At 44.0% G+C, this 19,187-nt stretch overlaps 1 protein-coding gene across 2 annotated transcripts in view; it reads left to right on the top strand.

The window, feature by feature from the left end:
- The window catches only part of LOC108309378 (voltage-dependent calcium channel subunit alpha-2/delta-3-like), a 66,953-nt gene that overhangs the window by 5,078 nt on the left and 42,688 nt on the right, over positions 1 to 19,187 (top strand). The window contains exon 3 of one of the 2 annotated variants that reach the window (XR_005200153.1): positions 17,086 to 18,764. The exons of the other annotated variant lie outside the window; for it this stretch is intronic. The gene's annotated coding sequence lies outside the window, so the exon portion shown is untranslated. Of the gene's footprint in view, positions 1 to 17,085; positions 18,765 to 19,187 lie in introns of those variants that run through there. 2 annotated transcript variants of the gene reach the window in all.

Here is a 19,187-nt window from a genome sequence, read left to right as displayed (position 1 = left end):
GGAAGAGAGATTAGAGGGGTTCAAAGAATTTCAAGTTAGCAGATCAACAGGATTAATCCAAATATTCTCTTGATAGGAAATAAAATTGGCCTTCAGGGAAAAATTCGCTGAAAATGGGTAGAAACAGCTTAAATTGTTGTGTTAACTTTTAAGCATTTTTAAAATATGATTTTTGGGCCAATGTACCATATGTGTTATGCATGCTGCCTGGTAACCAAGTACGTATTTTATTTATGGCATTCCACTTCAGAGAGTAGCATTTTTGGGGACATCGTATGAAACAGTTTGCCACATGAAATCCAAATATTGTAATAAAGCGTTGGCCCACCATGGAATGACCGAAGTTATTCTGGTTTAAAAATCACCGATGGTCTTATTCATTGAAACCATGGAAAGATTGTTTGCTTCACTCTGTTGTCTCGGAAGGCATTCTTGAATTATAGGCAGTTGGTAAACACTTGAGGCTATGAAATGCCCTTCTGCAAGATGAGAATTTACATACCTGTGACCCACCTCGGCACTTATAGGAATTGCCTCTTTCCCTAGTATTCTTTGAATCTGGACCAGTCTGTCTTCTGCTTTGGCATTTTGCCCACTTGTCAGGTGTTTTATGTGATGAATTCTGGACTGTGGCATTGCCTGTGTATTTTTCTTATGCTTTTAAAGAAGGTAACATTTTGTATAACTTTAAAGAAATATTTCTCATCTGCATGTTGTAGTTGTAGCAACTCTAAAAGAATCACTTCAGAGCCTGTTAATATTTTTTTGGTTGTGCTTTCATATCTTTTATCTCACATTTTCTAAGAACACATAAAATATGTTTTTTCCTTTCTCTCTGAAGTTACACACACATGCGCGCACACACACACATGCACATGTGCACACACACTGCCCAAAACTCCATCAACCCTATTATTTGCTACTGTATAACAGTAAATTGGAAACAGCTAAAATGCTTCTCTTACCTTCTCATCAGCATCCTTTCTGATATTGAATTCACTAGCCCTGCTTTGCTTTTGTCATGTTTGCAGCTTGACAATTGTGTAATTATTTCCAGCTGTTTATGGCTTTGTTATCCTTTCATGCTGCTGCCTGGCATTTTGTAATCTGATGCTAGGGAAAGGTGAGGTGCTGCTTGGCATTGAGTTCCAGGGTGGGTGTCCACCCTAACCCTTGGTTTGCAATTGTCTGCTCTGTGGGCTCTGAAATACTCATGGCTTTGGGTTATTTGGCAGGGACTTTTGTGAGTGATGGGAAGGGCATGTTAGACCACGTAGGGAGCATTTTTCAGCTGTGTTTTGGCCTTCTTGGTCCACTATCCCTGCAAATGTTTCTGTATTCTTAAAATTAGCAAAGGACATTGGTTTAGAGAGTTCAGAGTGTGAATGGGAATAGACTTGAGTGCTCAGAGTGTAGGAGACATAACATCATTTGGAAAAACAAGGGGCTAATTGCTTCTCTTTTGCTAAGTCTCAAGTTTCTGGCCATTTGTATGAGGAGTTTCTCCTCTAAGTCAGAACTCTGTGCACCCTGCCGTCATATCACTGTGTCCTTAACAATTAAGGTGCTTTCAAAATGAGTTAGAAAATTTGGTTGGAAAATGCATTAACGCTGTATTAAGGGGACTCAAAGGTGACAATACTATGTTGTATAATAGAGTGTAATTGCACTTTTAAGGCAAGGATGTTTTAGTTTTTCAGTTAAGTAAGGTGTACTGTATACCACCATATAATTTTATGTATTTTATGTAGTCTTTAATTGACACTTCATGTTGTGAATCAATGTAGTACGTTCATTTTCAGAATGGAAGTTTGGTCATTTTTGCACTAAGGCATACACTTTACAAAGTAGTTATTGTAAATATATGTTAAATAATAGTTGGCCATGCATCTATTTTAAGGTGTTTAGAGACTGGGAAAACTGCCGTTTTGGTAACATGTTTTTATTAGGTGATATAATTTGAGGTAGCAGTATTGTTACTGACTTCATCAGTGTAAACACAGACATTTAGCAATGTACCTTGTTGTCATGGCTTCAGAAATAAGAGTGTTTTATCAGTTGTTTCTGTGTTTAATATCATGGCTTTCACTACTTTAGCCTATTATAATATATTAGGTATTCAGTGCCAGATTTTCCGTTTTTTTTTTTCCTTCTGTTTGTCTTTACTGAGCACAGGAATAGCAACCTGTTAGGTCCTTAGAAATAGGATAGTTTTGATTTTATAAAACGCGGTAAGCCATCTTTTAGCAAATTTGTCTGTTTTCAGTACAGAATGGAAGATTGTGGGACTGGTATGTGGGACTTGTATATTCATCTTGAGGGGCTTTAGATGCTGTGAGAGAAGAGCAGGCCTCTGGAGGGACAGTGCTGGTGCGCCACTGTGTGCCTGTGTGCTGCCTTGCTAAGCCAGCAGATACTGCAGGGGTTTCATTCACTTCAACTTTTAATTAAGTTTCCGATTTGACATATCCATGCCCGTCAGTGTTCAGCTGCCTCTACCTTGCTTCATTTTCCCCAAAGAATGCACTTTGTTTGGTTCTTTTGAGGAGGCAGAGTTTCATTACCTGTATATTTTGGGATTCAGTGAGAAGCATTCTAGTAGGTCCGGGAACCTAGGCTGTTAAACTCACAGTCTCCACGCCTCTAACAATCACAATCAAAGGCCTTAAACTTAGCTGATTCTCATTTCATCCTCCTCAGGGAGAATTTGATAGGAGCTGGGTTTTTCATTCTATTTAGACCTGCATTTGGGGAACCAGTGTTCATAGGAATGAAGGGTTCCAGTTACATTTTCCAGAATCATGATGATAAATACACAATGGAAATACAGGTAATGTGTGTTTCTGCCAGTAATGCTAGAAAAGAAGTAACATTTACCTTGAATGCCTCATGCAGCACTTACCAAACACGCACGTCTTGGAATGCACAACGTGTTTTCTGCATTATCAACTATTTATTGAGAGAGCAGCTTTAATACATAAAGTTGATGTCCATTTCCACAGGACAGAGTCAGCAAAGTAAAAGGTTGGTGCTTTAAGCCATTTTTATAATTATGACTTTTCATCAATGTGGAAATCGATGGATGTTTAAATAATTAAATAGGTGTATTCACTTATCAGGAATTAGGTAGCAGTGCTGTGCTGTTCCTGGGAAGCCCAGCACTCTTCAGATTGCTCTTGTGGAGGAGGCGCTGTTTTGCTAACATTTTTTGTTGAATAAACACAGCTACTTGCCATCCCGAATGATAAATGCATTCAACCTATGCTGCTGATGCTTTAATTCATAGCATTACTTCAAATGCTGGACTTTTCCGTAGGAGGATATTTTTAAAAGTCTTGAAATCTCCGAAATAACAGTTTTTAATCGTTCAGGGCAGTTTATTGGTGTCATTGACACAATCACCCAGACAGTAGCAGAGCAGGGCAAACCAATGGGCTTTCAGTTTGTGCCTCTTATGCAGACATCTTATTGCACTTGTGGAGTCACTCATAGTCACCTGCTCACTTTACGTCTGAGTCCTTTCGTTCATATTTTTTCTTTTTCCTACTTTGCTTGTTTTTTTCTTCCTTAAAATTTCTTTTCTGGCAGATACATTTCTACTTTGTCTTTTCTCCCACTAGGAGCTTCTGCAGCCTGTGTTGCTCAGGAGATTGACAGATGCTAGTCAGAATTAAGGGAAAATGAAAACCTAGGCATGGTTTTCTGGGTGGAGGCAAACTGCAAATTTTTATTCCCATGTGGTTATAATTTTGACTGATTAGCATAGTGATCTCATGCTGATTTTAATTAATTAATTTAACACTAGTGCAAATTTTAGGCAAACACATGAATACCAAACCTCCCGATAATTCCGAAATCCGCTGGGCCTGAGCTGGCGCAGTTAGTGCTTCCAGTTTTTGATGAAGACATAGCCTTATGTCAGCATGAGCAGAAGTGAAAGAGATGTGAAACCATCACCCCCAGCACCTGTGGCCCTTCCAGGTGTTTCATTTCCCTACAGTTTGAAGCACATGTTCTTGGAAGTGCAGCTTTGGGATTCTAGCCTTTATCAGCCGTGGATTGATCTCCACTTGGTGTTCAGTGTTCCCACTTACGTTGATCAATTCATGGTCTGGTACCTTGGGCCTACTTAAAGAAGTGTACGTTTTCACCGAGAAGCCTTTGTTTCAGGCCTGCCATGAATCCTGATTTACCATTGTAGATGCCTGTGATGCCAGCAAATGGGCCTTTTCTTCTCTCCAGCACATCTCCCCTGTGGGACGTGAGCAGCAGCAATTTGAGGGGCCTCCATCTTTTGTAGTCACAGTGCTTGTTGACATAACCTTCGGGTTGAGACCACAGTGTCTTCTACACAAGGAATATTAGCAGACTGTGTGTTCCCTGGGACACTGATTTGACTTAGAGGTTTGCTGTGGCCAAGACTGAGAAAAAAATAAAATAGATGTTATAAAATGCCAGCCAATACATTAGCATATGAGTTTTTTTTCCCTTTTTAATGTAATTTTTTACAAGAGACATAACAGCCTAGGTTTCATCTCAAGTGACTGCAGTGAAGCTTTTGTGTATCACTTAGTGAAAGGAAAAGTTCCTAATGTCAGGCTTCTGGTAAAACCTACAGAATCCTTATCAGCTGTCATTGGTACATTAAACAAAATTTTGCTTCTCCTTCAAAGGAATGAAATGATATAAGAAAGAGGAGGATGCATGATTTTTCGTGATTTTACTGAGTAGTTAGTGACCAGCAGACTTGTCCGAAGTGGTGGCTCTGTAGTGTGAAGCCGGCCTCTGAGACCCCTCGACAGCCCAGAACTTTGGCCAGTGCTTACAACTCAACCTTGGCAGATTAGGCGTTTGTACAGCTGATGTGTTTTAGGGGGTTTCTGCATGCATAGTCAGTACATCTACTTTTCAGAAGGGAATTTTTGTTTTTATAAATACATCTTTGAAAAGAGTCCAGTTCATTTCTGATAAATGGTAAAGATTTCAACTTCCATTTGCTTTGAACAGCACTCATTGGGTGCTCATTCGCAGGCTGTTTAAATAAGGCATTAAATTTATAAGGTTTATTAAATTTATATGTTATATAGCTTCCCAGTTACCCCAAATCAAGATTATGGAAATAAACAACTCAGAAGCCAAACTATTAGTGCACATTTCAAGGCCGTATTGGAAAGGAAAGCATTATCTTTTCACAAGAAACGGATGGCTGTTCCTTCACTTTGTGTGCTTCAGAGTATTTATCTTGGCACCTGTTATTGGAAAACAGTACCCTCCCAAGGTTAAAAGGGCTGTTATGCATGTAAATGATCTGGACAGGCAAGGTGGGCAAGGCTATAAATGCTGTGGGTTCACAAAACAGACCTCGAGTTTTCTATTTTAGGTGAAACAACCCAGTCGATAATCGGGGCCTGCCCATGCCATTACCATTATACTTATTAAGTGTGTGTGCGTGCGTGTGTGCGCACGTGTGTGTGTGTGTGTGTGTGTGTGTGTGTGTGCCGGTGCCAATAAAAATGGATGCTACTTGTCACGGAACGTGCCAGATAATGCTTGCTGATGGGAAGACTGTTCTTGTCCTCTTGGATGCTAGAGAGGCTGACTTGAGAGAATGAACCAGGGCAGTAGGACAGAACTGAGTCATCCAGTCCAACAGGCATGGATTTTCAATGTCTGGGATTTTGTAGGCAGTTAGAATCTGAGGACTTGCTGAGACCAGAACTGGCTATGTAATTTGTGATCCCCAGTGCAAAATGCAGAACCCCTTGTTGAAAAAATTATTAAGAATCCAGGATTGGCAGCAGAGCCTTAGACCAAGTGCGGGGCCCTGGCTAAGCCTCCTGTGGGACAGGCTGTCCTCGTTTTGGCTTGCTTTCTTTCCTTCTGGATAGCTCACCCTCTCAGCTCCATTTAGTCTAGGAAGCTTCCTTTGCCTACCTTTGTTCCATCTCCAATGAAATCATTTTCTTATTTTATGAGTAACAGGTCAAGAGCCTGGAGCATTTTCAAAGATTCACATCTTTGGAGATGCTGTGTTGTTAAAGTAAGGGTCATTGACCTTAAGCAGTGGCATCTCTCTTTTATCTTTTCTGTGTGAATTTCCAGTGTGGCCCTGGGCAAATTGCTTAATCTAATAGTATAAACAAGTAGCACTCATGCTGTAGTTTCTGCTTTCTAGGTGCTATGATGAGCCCTTTACATATGACGTCCCATTATATTCTCCCAGCCACCTAATGAGGCAGGGACTATTATTCACCCCATTTTACTGATTGAGAAGCTGAGGCTTGCAGAACTTAGCAGCCTCCCCATGGTGACTGAGCTGGGGCTTCCAGGGTCTGCACATCTGTCCACAGTGCGACATTTTCTTGTCTTTGTGTGATCCTTTTTGACCCCAGTTCCTTTGAAAAGAAGGTGCATAATACCTGTATTTTTGATCTCAGGATTTTTGGGAGGATTTTGGGAGGATTAAATGAGAAACATCTGGGATATTAATTTGGAAACAAAGCCTGGGATAACAGCTGAAAGGACATAGCCCTGGAGTCAGGTGGACCTTGATTTGAGCCCCAGATCTGACATTTCCTCTTCTGCTTTGCCTTGTAGTTTAACATTTCTGAACTTATACCCTTAAGTGAGACAGGCGACAATACCTTCTATCTTATAGGCTGTGATGAAGGTTAAATGAAATAAAATATGCAAAGCACTTAGCACCATGCCTGGCACATTGGCTTCTGCCAGCGAGTTGTCATCATTCCTAGTTGCAGTATACAAATGCAAGCCCTTCAGGTAATCTTCACTGAGCTTCTGTGGGGCCTGGCTGGATACATACCTGTGGACTTGGTGAATGAGCAAGTGCATGAATGGGTGAGTGCCAGGCATTGGCATGTAAGCAGGTGATTCCCTAGCTGGCCCCTGATAAGAGTACGTTAGAGCAGAAGGAGGGCTCCAGGGACGGTGGCCTCTGTCAAGATGTATACCCTTCTGCTTGAGATCAGCTCCCTTCTCCCTGAGCCTGGGGGGAGATGCCCGGAGGAGCCTATCACCCAAGGAACTGAGGTTGCCACGTCTGCCTCACAGCCCAGAGTGAGGTCCTTATGCCCCTGGAGATCCTGGCACACGCAGTCATTTTCCCTGCTGTGGGAGCGTGTTCAGGAGCCAGCTGCAGATAATCTCTCATCCAGATGCTCCCTTGGACAGCATTTCAGTTGTTTAGAATGATGTGTGGCACATGGGAAGCCTTGGTTCTCAGGCCATCCTCTCATTCATACTGTCCCATTTCGTTACTAATGAACAAGAGAAACTTGGAATTTTTGTCACTTTGATCTTGTAATCAGTTCATAAAATTAAGGCAGTGTATGTCATGCACATTTAATGTGGCAGGGGCACAATGACAAAAGCATTTATTATGTCCCCAGGGAGGTGGATTTTTTTTTTTTTTTTTGCTTTCTTTCCCAAATCCTCCTAATCTTGTCCGTTGCACAGCAAAGGTGGGCAGCTGTAAGAGGAAAATTTGCTGTTGCCGTAACATTGTGCTGTAATTTGCGAAGCGAGGTGAAAGTTGAAAATAGAGGGCAGGCGTCTGATTCTTTGTACCTGTACCATCCGTAATGCCCTTTCCATTGTATTGTTTGAGGCAGAGGTGGAACAATATTGTAAAAAGAACAATAGATGTGGGAGACAGTACATTTATTGGATGCAGGTAATCTTCAGCCTCGAGTCATACCATCCAGCTTTACTCTCAGCCTCCTACTGGTTTTCATTATTAGTGAAATGTCTGTTAGGCAATATTACTGCATAATGTACAAACAGCTCAGTGGGCATAGGCTTTTGCCCCACTGACATAAATGATAGTCATTTGACTTCTGGAATGGTAATGCTAAGTTTGGATATTCTTTCTTCTTGACTTTGGCCTGGGCCCCTGTTGGAATGCTATTGTCATTTGCTTTTATAATACGGAATTTGCACACCAACTCAGACAGCACACTTCAGACAAATCACGATCTGGCAACCATAAAGAGTGTTTGTGTGCGTGCGTGTGTGTGTTTTATATACGTGGGTTGTTTCCCTTTGTTAGTAAATACTGGTAACTAATTTCAAGTCCCAGAGTGTGTGGCCAAGTTCGGGTATTTCAGAACATCGGGAGCCACCTGGTTGCCCTGAAGTAAGATGTAATCCTCTCAGGAGAGGGCTCACAGCTCACTAATCTTTTGAAAAAGCCAACAGTGCATATTTCCCAGAACGGGAATTTCAGAATTATAGAGCCGTAGCTGGATTTTCTACTTGAACGGCAATGTTTTCAGTTTTTCGCGTGAAACAAATGCTCTATGAATGACAGGAAAAATACATAGGCTTAGAAAGAAATCAGAGGATTGACTTTTGAAATTCTACTTTGAAGAGAGGTGGCTGGTCTTGGGAAAGCAGAACTGTGTGGAGTTGAGAATCTGAACCCGAGTGACAACAATCAGGTTTGAATCCAGGTGCTACTGCTGACTGGTTATATGACCCTGACAAGTCAGTTGCCAAGCCTCAGCGTTTGTACCTATCAAGTGTACACAATGGTATTAACTTCTAGGGTAGGACCTCAGTGTTTGTACCTATCAAATGGGCACAGTGGTACTAACGTCTAACTTGAGAGGCCCAAGTGAGAAGATGCATGCAGGATGCTTGGCAAAAAGTGACTCGTGGGGAGTGGATAGAAAAGGTAGATTGTTGCTATTGTTGTTCCCAGAGAGTTGCTTCTACACACACACCAGCAAGTGGTGGTTGCTGAAGATAGTCGCTTGTCCGCTTGGGGGGTTGTTAATGTCAATACCTCTAGAGGCCTTGTTCTGAATTTTCCATCAAAGTTGCCTATGACTCAGCTCTACAAGGGATTTTAGGCAGTAATAATAATAATGCAGGTATTTTATTTGTATTTTATGACGTGTACTTTATGATATATCATTGAATTTCTCATAGCAGATCTGTTATGAGATCTGTTATCATTTGCGTCAGTTCTGGAGTTGCAGAAACATCTCTGACATCTAAGACAGAGGAAGATAACTTTGCCCAAGGCTACATAGCTCCAAGTGGCAAAGGCAGACTCTGAGTCCACATCGTGTGAATCCTACTTCAGGTGCTTGTGGTGGTGTGGGGTCAGAGGAAAGGTATTTGGGGAATTTCTAGGACCAGCCATTTGTCCTTTGCACTGGTCTTACTACGGTACTAGCTCATCAGAGTGTTTGGTGGACACTTTTCCCCTGCCCTTAAATTTTTCCCTGATGGAATTCTCAGTCTTGTTGCTTGGGCATTGTCATTTGCTTTCATAATACAGAACTTAAGTTCTTTTAAAAGGGGCAAGAGCTGGAAGAGAGGAGGGCTTGAAGCACCTAGTAAATTTTAGCTCCTCTGTTTTTGTTCTTCCTATTCTTTATCTTTCTTAGATGCTTATTGGTGCTTATTATTATTTTTTCTCTTGATAAAGCCACAGTTTGGTTTTTCTGTACCATTGACAGCTAGCTTGAAACCCACACCCCTGAACTCACTACGGTTTTTATTTTGTGTGGAATAAGTCTTGCAGGGCCTTCCTTGTCCCCTGCAGGTCTGGGGTTGTGGGATGTGTGATATCCTGTGAACCCCTTATCTCCTTTGGTGGTGAAAGGGGAGGGTGAGCAGGAAGCTGGGAAACTAGACGTTAAATTCCCCCAGGTCATGCTTGCTCTTTCTGACCTGGAGAGGGTCCCTCTGCGGCACTTAGCACAGAGCTGTCTATGAGGTGGGCTTCAAGAGTTGTTTGTGTGTGGCCAGCACGACGGTACAGATAAACAAAGGAAGGAATAGCCGCCCAGCCTTTTCCGTGTCCTTGCACGCTGGTGATGGAAATAAGAACACTGTAGGGTACAGGCAGATCACCAGGTCCTTCATAGCCCTTTCCCCATTTATGCTCCAATGCCAGGGTTTTATGAGTCCCAGCATCAGGCACGGATGCCGCAAAAAGTGGGGGCTGCTTTCCAGCTACAACAATCCAGCCTTGAAGCCCTGCAGGCGAGTCCCTTGCCCACAACCCTTGCAATGCCAGCAGGGACTGCCAGACAGCAGAGCAAGCTGGTCCTCAATTCTCCTAGCTGGCTGACCCCCTCCTTGCCCCTGGGAGCATCCCTGCCCACCTGGGTCAGCACCCCAGAGGCATGGCAGAGTCTCCCCCAGAAGCATTCAGATGGGCTGAGGGGTCCAGGCGCCTCTGCAGTACCAAGCTGAGCAGCTGCTGTGGGAGCACCGCAGTGCCGGGCGGGTGCACGAGAAGCACCAAGCGAGACTGATGGGGCCGCCACAGCCGCCACCGTCAACCTGGGGGAGGCAACTCAGCAAAGGCAATTAGGAAGCTGCTGCAGCTAATTCCGTAAAGCGCTCGAGCACCACATTACCACTGATATTAGGGAGAAATGTGAATTTTAATTTCTGTTCCCTTCGCCGTCACATGGGGTTGAGGCCCTGCCAGCATCAAGATGTCTGCGAGGTGTTTGCTGAGTGTGATCTCACTTTCTCAGGGAGGTGCTTCTTTTATTTGTTTGTTTATTTGTTGTTTACATCACTGGGGCAGGATTTCTGAGTCTGTGCATTGGAGGCTATTGGGAGCTGCATAATCTGCCCACTGCAACATACCTGCAGCGTCCACAGAACATTCCTTGGGCGACCTCACTGCTGCACACTGCATGGGGTGTGTCAGGCACCTTCACACAGGAGGAAATCTTTAACAGAGGCCATCAAGTGAGTTTGGGTTGTTTTTATTTACATTTGCATTCTGCAGGCACAGCAGTCTGCTCTCCCCCAAGCCTGACCTGTGGCTGTGCTAAGAGTCTGCACCAGTGCACCCCTGAGATGAGGGGAGACAGCTGCTGGGAAGTGGGAATTACATGGATTTAATGGGGGGCAGTTTTGCCAAAAGACATTTGGCCTCAGCCTCTGCTTCCTTCAGATATCAGGACTGAATAGAGGGTCGTGTTATGAGGCTTTCAGAAGAGTATTACCTCCAGCTCCTCCTTGGGATGTGACTCCTCCATGGAGCTGTGACTTCTGCTTAGCAGAGCACTGTGTGTCCTGAGTGAGCAGGACCTGATGCCCACCTTGAACCTTCGTCCTGAGCCTGACCTACTCATTTAGAAGGGGATGAGAGGACTTCAGAGAGAGGGCACGTCTTGGGAAATGACCCCTCCAGCTGTGAGTGCGTGTAGGGGCTCAGTGGCATGCCCCAGGTCTCATAGTGAATCAGGAATGGGCCAGGCCTGCAGCGCTGGAGTCCTGACTACCAGGCTTGGGCCCAGGCCAGTGTATTGAGGCCGCAGATGGAAGAAGGTTCTATGTCCCACAGTGGGCTTCTTGGAGGACAGGAGGACGCAGCCCTGAGCCCCAAGCCTTGTCTGCTCCCCGTCCCATGCCTTTCAAAACTATCCAGCTGGTCTCCACTGGAAATGTGTTCTAGTTGTTTATGCAGAAGGGTGTGTTTGCTAGCTAACTCTCCTCAGATTCAATTGCGTTTGAGCCTGAATTTCACCTAGAGAAAATGTTTCTCCAGTGTATCTATTTTTAACAACCAAAATATTTTGTCCAGTGTGTCATCAGGGAACATTCCCATTATTACCATTATCTATATAAGTGAAGCCAGTAGGAGACAGAACAATTAGTCAAGCGTTTATTCAACCCTGATAACCTCTCTAGAAACCTGAAGCCTCTGACCTTCTCCTTTTCCTCAGTTGAGGTTCAGATGATCAAATGCTTTCTTTTGGGTAGACTATCATGGTTTAGGGAAATCTTCAACTACCTTAACAGACTCCAAGAATACATTTGCTTTTGTCCAAATGTTGGACATCCTTTCCTTTCTTCCTTCTCTCACTTCTTTCCTTCCTGCTTCAACAAACATCCATCGAATACTCAATGAGGTGTGCAGAGCTATGCTGGGCACCCAAATCCCTTTGCTGCTGCGTCCACCTTTCCCATCCTCACCCTGAGTGCTTTGGTGACAGCACACTGCTTGAGTTCCCTGCACACATCCGTCTGCGTCATGCCTCTGTGCCCATGCCCGTGCCGTTGCCCTGTTTACACTGCCGACCCTGCTGTCCTTGTCTGGCTGCTGAGCCTCAGTTCTACAGGATGTCAGATTTTAGCCTGCAGAAATGTCACCTGGGGAGCTTGTTAAGATGCATTATTTCAGGAGCCTCCTCCAAGAGACCCTGGCTCAGGAAGCTTGGCCCAGAGCCCCAGAACCTGCACATGAACAAACATCTCAGGTGACTCTCATTTGGTGGTCCGTGGACCATGTGTTGAGACACACTGTTTACATCTTGCCTCTGGGAAGGCCTCTGGCTTTCCCTAAAGAGACTCAGTCATTCCCTCCTTTCTATTCTGGCCTATCTCCCTTGCTAGCCTGTGCACCTCTTCTCTCCTGGCCTGTCACATCTTCCTTCATTGATTTTTCACAAATTCGTACGCGTGGAGGCTCTGTTGTCCTGGGCCAGAGGCTGGAGCTGCTCTTCCCCCGAGCCAGGTCTGAAGTGTGGGCTGGCACAGGGTCTAACCTTCCTCAGTGTGGGTGGCATGAATGGAGATTTTCCCTGCCATAGAAATGAGGGCTTTGGAACAAGTCAGACATTTTACCTTTTAAGTCCAAAGGTATCCAGATACACGTCTCCTTGTTGAAGCAGTTTATTTAGAAATCACTAAGCACAGTTGAATGGCCATTCTCCAATTTGTGAGATGGAAAGAAATTTGTTGACCTGTCACCGATGGCTTTTCTTCTTACCAAATGTTACCGGGACCTGTGGTTACTAGCCCTTTAACAGAAAATTGTTTAGTGAACATCAGTTTGAAAGACGTCATCTGCTTCCTATAAAAGCCTGCTCCTAATCTCCCTGGTGCAAGAATTGCTCCCTCAGGGGCCTTTTGGACACAAAACTGTATTTTTTTCTAAGTCAGTGCCTCTCAAACTTCTTAAACTGTGGCCCACAGGAAAAAAATACATGTTTCATTGCAACCCGTTACACACAACCTCACATGCGAAGCATGTTTCAAGAAACATTACTTAGCCTTATTCTTTGCAGTGCAGAGCGGTATTTTGTACTTTATTCTGTTGTATTCTATTCAATGCAAGTCGACTAGACTGGACTCTGCTGTACTCTATTCTACGCTATTCTACTCTGTTTTCTCTTCTGTTCAATTCACTTTAGAAGGCTGGCTCTGACCTGTAACTTTATTTCACAACATAATACATGTGTTTGAAAAACCCATGCACTAAATGTTACCAGGGTAAATGATAAGTTAGTTAAGTTCTATTCTGGGAGATGCAGCATTGATCTTTGAGTCCCACACTGTGTTGTGCCAATAAATAATGATTAGTGGTGACAGCTAACGCTTATCAGCCAGTCAAATGGCTATGCTGTCTGTATAAATTTCATTTCACCTCTGCAACAATCCCATGGGACAGGTGCTCTGATGGCGTCCTTTTCCAGAGGAGTACACGAGTATATGGAGGTGACGTGACTTGCCCAAGGCCACACAGCTAGTAAGTGATGGCATCAGTTTGTGAACCCAGGGCTGTCTGATCATGAAGCCTGGACTCTCACCTGCCCCTGCATTTGCCTCTTCCTTTGCCAGCAGCCACTTTAGTTGGCTCCAAGTGTTAGCACTGGGCTATGCGATGTGAAAGACGCAGAAAGAGGAAATTGGGAGATGGCATGCTGGGAAGCGATGGAGAAGAAATGTGAGAGAAGGCGGGGAGAGGGGAAGAGAGCAGTCTGTGAAGCCTGAGGTAAATCGTGGTCCTCAGAGCAGCTGGTATTTTGCCGAGCACCTAGAGAACCTGCAGTGTTTTTGCATCTCTGTTACAGTGGCTGCCTCCTCCTTAGAGCACCCACTGCATCTGGTATTTGTTATTGTACCTGCTGGACAATTATTTGTTTTTACATCTTCTCTGACCGGGGGTCATCATTTTGAGGCAAGAAATGATGGTTTGTACTTCTTGGCATACCAGGACCTGGCCCAAGGAGATGTCACCAGGGTTTGGTGACTAGTGAGTGTATGAGGACGTCCTTTAAGTTAATCCTCATAACTAGCCCATGAGTCATATTCCATCCTCATTCAGCATTTGGGGAAATTGAGCCCAAGATCACAAAGCTAGTGATGGAAGAGCCAGGTGAAGGGCCACCATCCCAGATGAAAAGGTGACTGTTATGTTTGCATGTGTTTGGTTTTTGCCTTCTGAAGATTAATTTTGTCTTCTTCCACCTCCTCCTGGGGATTTCTCCTCTTACCATCTGGATCTGGTTTTCTGTATTTGGGTCCCTTTTCTTTGTGTTGTTTGGGCAGGATGTAGCTGGACCAGAGAGTCATTAGGCCAGGAGTCTGGCCTGGAGTCTGGGCATCCAGGTTCAAGCTCTGGCCTGACACTGCTGAGCTTGGGGATCTTGGGAAGCCCACAGCTTCTCCCTGGGCTTGCCTGCAGTAGAGCTCAAAGGTCAGCACAGTTCCAGAGGACAGCAGATGCAACCTCATTCCCCAGGTGTTCCACCATGAGATGGGCAGCACTTGGTTGTGACTTTCTTCTTTTCACTTAGTCCCAGTGTGCTCCCATGCCACCCACATCTATTGCCCTGCAGCCGTCTGCGTCAGGTGTCTCTGTGAGTGGAGGGAGGCATGCACGGGCTGCTGGCCCCACCTCGGGTGCTGTCCAGCAGGCACAGCAGATTCACACACACCCACTGCAGACAAGGCAGACTTAGCTGAATGGCCAAGAGTCGCATTCATGTCAGAGCAGGCAGAAATGACATAGCATTTGGCAAATTCTTCTCTGCATTTTTGCTGACATTATCTCCCAGGAGTCCTCATACCACAGCCTCATTCTTAGAGTTGTGTATGGGAATGGAGTCATCTTTGAATTGTAAAAGGCAAAAATAAAAGGGACTAAAATATTTGACATATCATGAAGTTCTGTGATATTTTAGACTGTGAGTAAATTGTTATTTATATAACCTGGTATATTCATTTCCTGTGATCCACTCTCCCTTGAATGTTGACTTAATAACATGCCTGACTAAATGACGTTAATTGCTTTAAACTGCCAAATTAAAAAAAAAGAAAAAGCCAGCATTCATTCAACAAGTGTGGTGTGTTCACAGCCCAGGCTGGAGGCAGGGAGGAGTACAGCTGAGTTCTCTCTGGGGAGGGAAGGCTGAGATGTAGCCTGAGAGGCTCAGGAGAGGGGAAATGCACATCTCAGGAACACTGGCTGCTTGGGCCACTATAAGAAATGGAGTGAGGTTCTTGGAACCAGAAGCTGGCTGTGGGTTCGAATCCTGGCTCCACCAGTGGCCTAAAGCAGTTTCTTAGCTTCTCTACTTCCCATTTTCCTCTTCTTTAAATGATTGCTATTTCATTGGACTGTCATGAGGATTAAATTGGATCATGAATATAAAATCTATCTCAGTGTCTGACAGCTGTAGGAATTCAATGAATGACAGCAATCATTATTTTAATCTTGGCATCAAAGGTGAGACATCTCCTTGGGCCAGGTCCTGGCGTGCCATCATTTCTGGCCTCAAAAAGATGACCCCCGATCAGAGAAGGAGATGTGAAAACAAGTATTTATCCAGCAGGTATAATAGCAAATACCAGATGCAGTGGGTGCTCTAAGGAGGAGGCAGCCCCTGTAACAGAGATGCAAAAATGCTGCAGGTTCTCTAGGTGCTCAACAAAATACCAGATGCTCTGAGGACCACCATTCTCCCTGGGCTTCACAGACTTCCCTCTTCCCCTCTCCCTGCTTTCTCTCACATTGCCTCCCCATAGCTGCCTGGCATGCCACTCCCAAGCTTCCTCTACCTGGGCCTTTCACATTGCATAGCCCAGTGCTAACACTTGGGACCAACTGGAGTGACTGCTAGCCAAGGAAGAGGCAAATGCAAATGCAGGTGAGAATCCAGTCTTCGTGTTCACACAGCCCTGCGTTCACAGATCACCACTTACTAGCTGTGTGGCCTTAGGCAAGTTATATCAACTCCCTGAGTTGCGCACCCACCCCATGAGGTCAGTGGTACCGCCTCATCCAGAGAATGTTGGCTCCCTGGAGCAAGACCCTTGTCCGGTTGGTCCTAGGCTCTCAGTTGCTACTGCCTTCAGGTTTTTGGCTCTTGTAATAGTCTCTGTCAGAAAATATTTGTGGAATAAATGAATGAGTGAGTGTGGAGAATGAATGAACACTTTACCAGCTGAGAAAACTCAGGCTCAGAAAGGTCAGTGAGATCAAACGGGACAGAACAGAGGACTGCCTTGTTCTCAGCCATGACCATCCGCTAGTAGGGGCTCGTTAGCGCCTCTCTGTGGTGTTACCTAAATTTCCAAGAGAAACACCTGTGATCTACAGATAAAACCTGTGTGTGTGTGTGTGTGTGTGTGTGTGTGTGTGTGTGCGCGTGCGCGTGCGCCTGAGAAGATGTGTCATACTAGATGTGAAAATGTGTCATATTAGATGTAGACTCATGGTTGTTTAGAAACTAATTATTTGGTCAATTCTCATTCTTGGGTGAAATGGCACACTGGTAACTCTTCTCTGTTTCAGGAGAAAAGCTCCCTAAAAGCTCTTATGTTCTGAATTAACCACAGTGTCTCTCTAGGAAGTCGAAACAGTCAAGGCTCCATTCAAAGTGCTTTGTCTGGGACTTGGTAAGGGAAATTGTTCCATTGAGCTCCCTGTGTATGTATCATCTTTGCCTTGTTCATTGCAGCAGTGACCTAAACCTCCCAACCAACCTGTCCAAAACCTTCATTTTCCCAAGGCAGTGGGCTGTGAAACTTTACTGTTCATCTACTTTCTCAGGTCCTGTTTTGTGGGCAAGACTGCTGGGTTAAGAGAGGAAGAAAAGGAGAGGCAGAGGGGTGAAGTATGGAAAAGGGCACTTCCTGTTCTTTTTAAAAAAGTCCTTGAACTCAGCTATTGAATGGTGCAGTATAAATTTGAGAGATGATGGCTATTAATACTTTGCTTCTTGTGTAGCAGCTTTTAGTCCAGGATGTCAAAATACATCAATAACACATTCTTTTTCCATTTCTCCATTTCATGTGTAGGGAGGAACCTGAGAGCATCTCCAGAGAGAATGTTACTGCCTTGGTCGCTGGCAGAAGCATGGGAAAACCACCTGACCTTGATGATTTTATCCATCCATTCATTCAGCAAACATTTTTGCATCTTGGTACTCTGTCCAGATATCATGCCCACTCAGATTATAAGGACAAGCAAAGTAAGATTGCACCCTCATGGAGATTACAATCTAATGTGAGAATTGGTCATATCTCAAAGAATTAAACTAATGCATGCAAGTCTCCTTGCAATGCCATGAAAGAAGGAATGCTGATAGCTCATGACCTGAGGACCTGCTCTGGTCTGGGGTCAGAGGAGGCTTGCCAAGAGCATGGCATGATCCTCTACTGTGACCAGAAGGATGAGGAATTAATATGACAGAAAGGTGGAAGATGGGTATCTGGACCCTTTGTGATGCTTTCTTTCCTGTCCTGGCCCACCCTCACCCTGACTGCTCCTCCTCATGTGAGTTCTGGGACTTATCGTGTACATTCTTCTTGGCCTTTCATTCTCTTGCTTCTTCTGCCCCAAACTCCCTCCCTTGTCCCTATAGCAGCTTGTTGAATTCTCAGTCTTCCTGGCCTGATTCTTTAGTTCAGCAAAGAGCTTTTCAGCTCCTGCTATGCCAGGGGCTCAGTGCTGGGCTCTCAGTTGCTACTGCCTTCAGGAAGCCTTTTCCAACCTCCTCCGCGTTGTACGTCACTTTATTCATTATAGGTGACCTTGATTTGTAGTTACTGTCGTACTATTGTTGGGCCCTTTCCTCAGCTCCACAAGTGTTGGGAGGCTCTTTTCCCATCTTCGTTTTCTTTGTGTCTCCTTAGGGTAAAGCCTGATGATGGCAGAGGTGGTGATGATGATGATGATACACTACTACTTGTTGAACATTTAACATAAGACCTAACAGCATTCAGGATTCCTAAGACATACTACTTCACTAAATCCTCACAACCCTGTGAGCAAGCTACGGTATTACCATCCATATTTAACTGATGAAGAAGCTGAGGCATGGAATATGTTAATGAACTTTCCCAAAGCTACTTGGCTAGGAAGCGATAGAGCCAGGATTCCATGCTGAGCATTTTGACTCCAACCACTGTACTATACTTCCTTTCTTTCATGGCCTGCCTTTGTGGAGTTGTATCTGTGAAAATGGTCGTGCTAGTTAGTGACAGGTATGAGATATCTCTCTCCCTGAGCCTGCACAAGTACAACAACCCCGAGTGATAAGGAGTCACTAGCTAACGCTGGTCCTCCAAGTACAGTGAAAGCAGGCTGTGAGTAGGTTTCTTTGCTCCAGAATAGGTTCCCATCACAGGAACTAGGTAGCAAGGCTGAGGCACCCACTGGTTATGCCAGCAACAACTGCTTGGTTCTGGCCAAAGTCTTTTGTCCTAGTTGCTTTTCTTCCCAGGATTGAAGAAGCCTAGGAATTGTCATACATGTGGCTTCCTCTCAACAGAAATGCTGAGTTCATTTTTCCAAGTGTGGATTCTTTGTGTGATGGCACGAGCTTCAGAAGTGCCAGAGACAAGAATTTCCTTGTGTTCATGTATAAATGCTGGGTGACCGCTGGGAATAAATAATAACTATGATCAATGTGGAGCTTTTAAAATTATAAAGCATTGCCAATTCACTATGGAAAATTTTGGAAATATAGATAAGTAAAAAGGCAAGTAACAACAAACTGCTATCCCGTTATCCTGACCTTGTCATTATTAATATTTTTATGTATTTCTTTCAACCTTTCTTCCTTTGTTTATGTGTATTTATATTGGCATATATGTATATGTACTTTACATAAATGAGATCATATTGTATCAGCTATATTATAATGGCAAGATATTTTAAAGCAGATTCAGGCAGCACTGTAGGGACCACATAAAATAATTTTTTTTCATATGATAGATAAAATTCATCCTCTTCTTTGAAAATTTGGAATGTACCAGATGATACAAAAAGAAAAAAATTTCCAAATCTTATGATGCAAGAATATTCACATTAAAATTTTGTAGCATTTCTTTCAGTCTGCTGAAAACTGAAATCAGATTGTCAATATAAAGTTATTTTGCATTTTCCACCAGCTTTA

This window comes from Cebus imitator, unplaced genomic scaffold (assembly GCF_001604975.1).
Source record: "Cebus imitator isolate Cc_AM_T3 unplaced genomic scaffold, Cebus_imitator-1.0 Scaffold0, whole genome shotgun sequence".
NCBI lineage: Eukaryota > Metazoa > Chordata > Mammalia > Primates > Cebidae > Cebus > Cebus imitator.
This window is presented reverse-complemented; position numbering and strand designations above follow the sequence as displayed.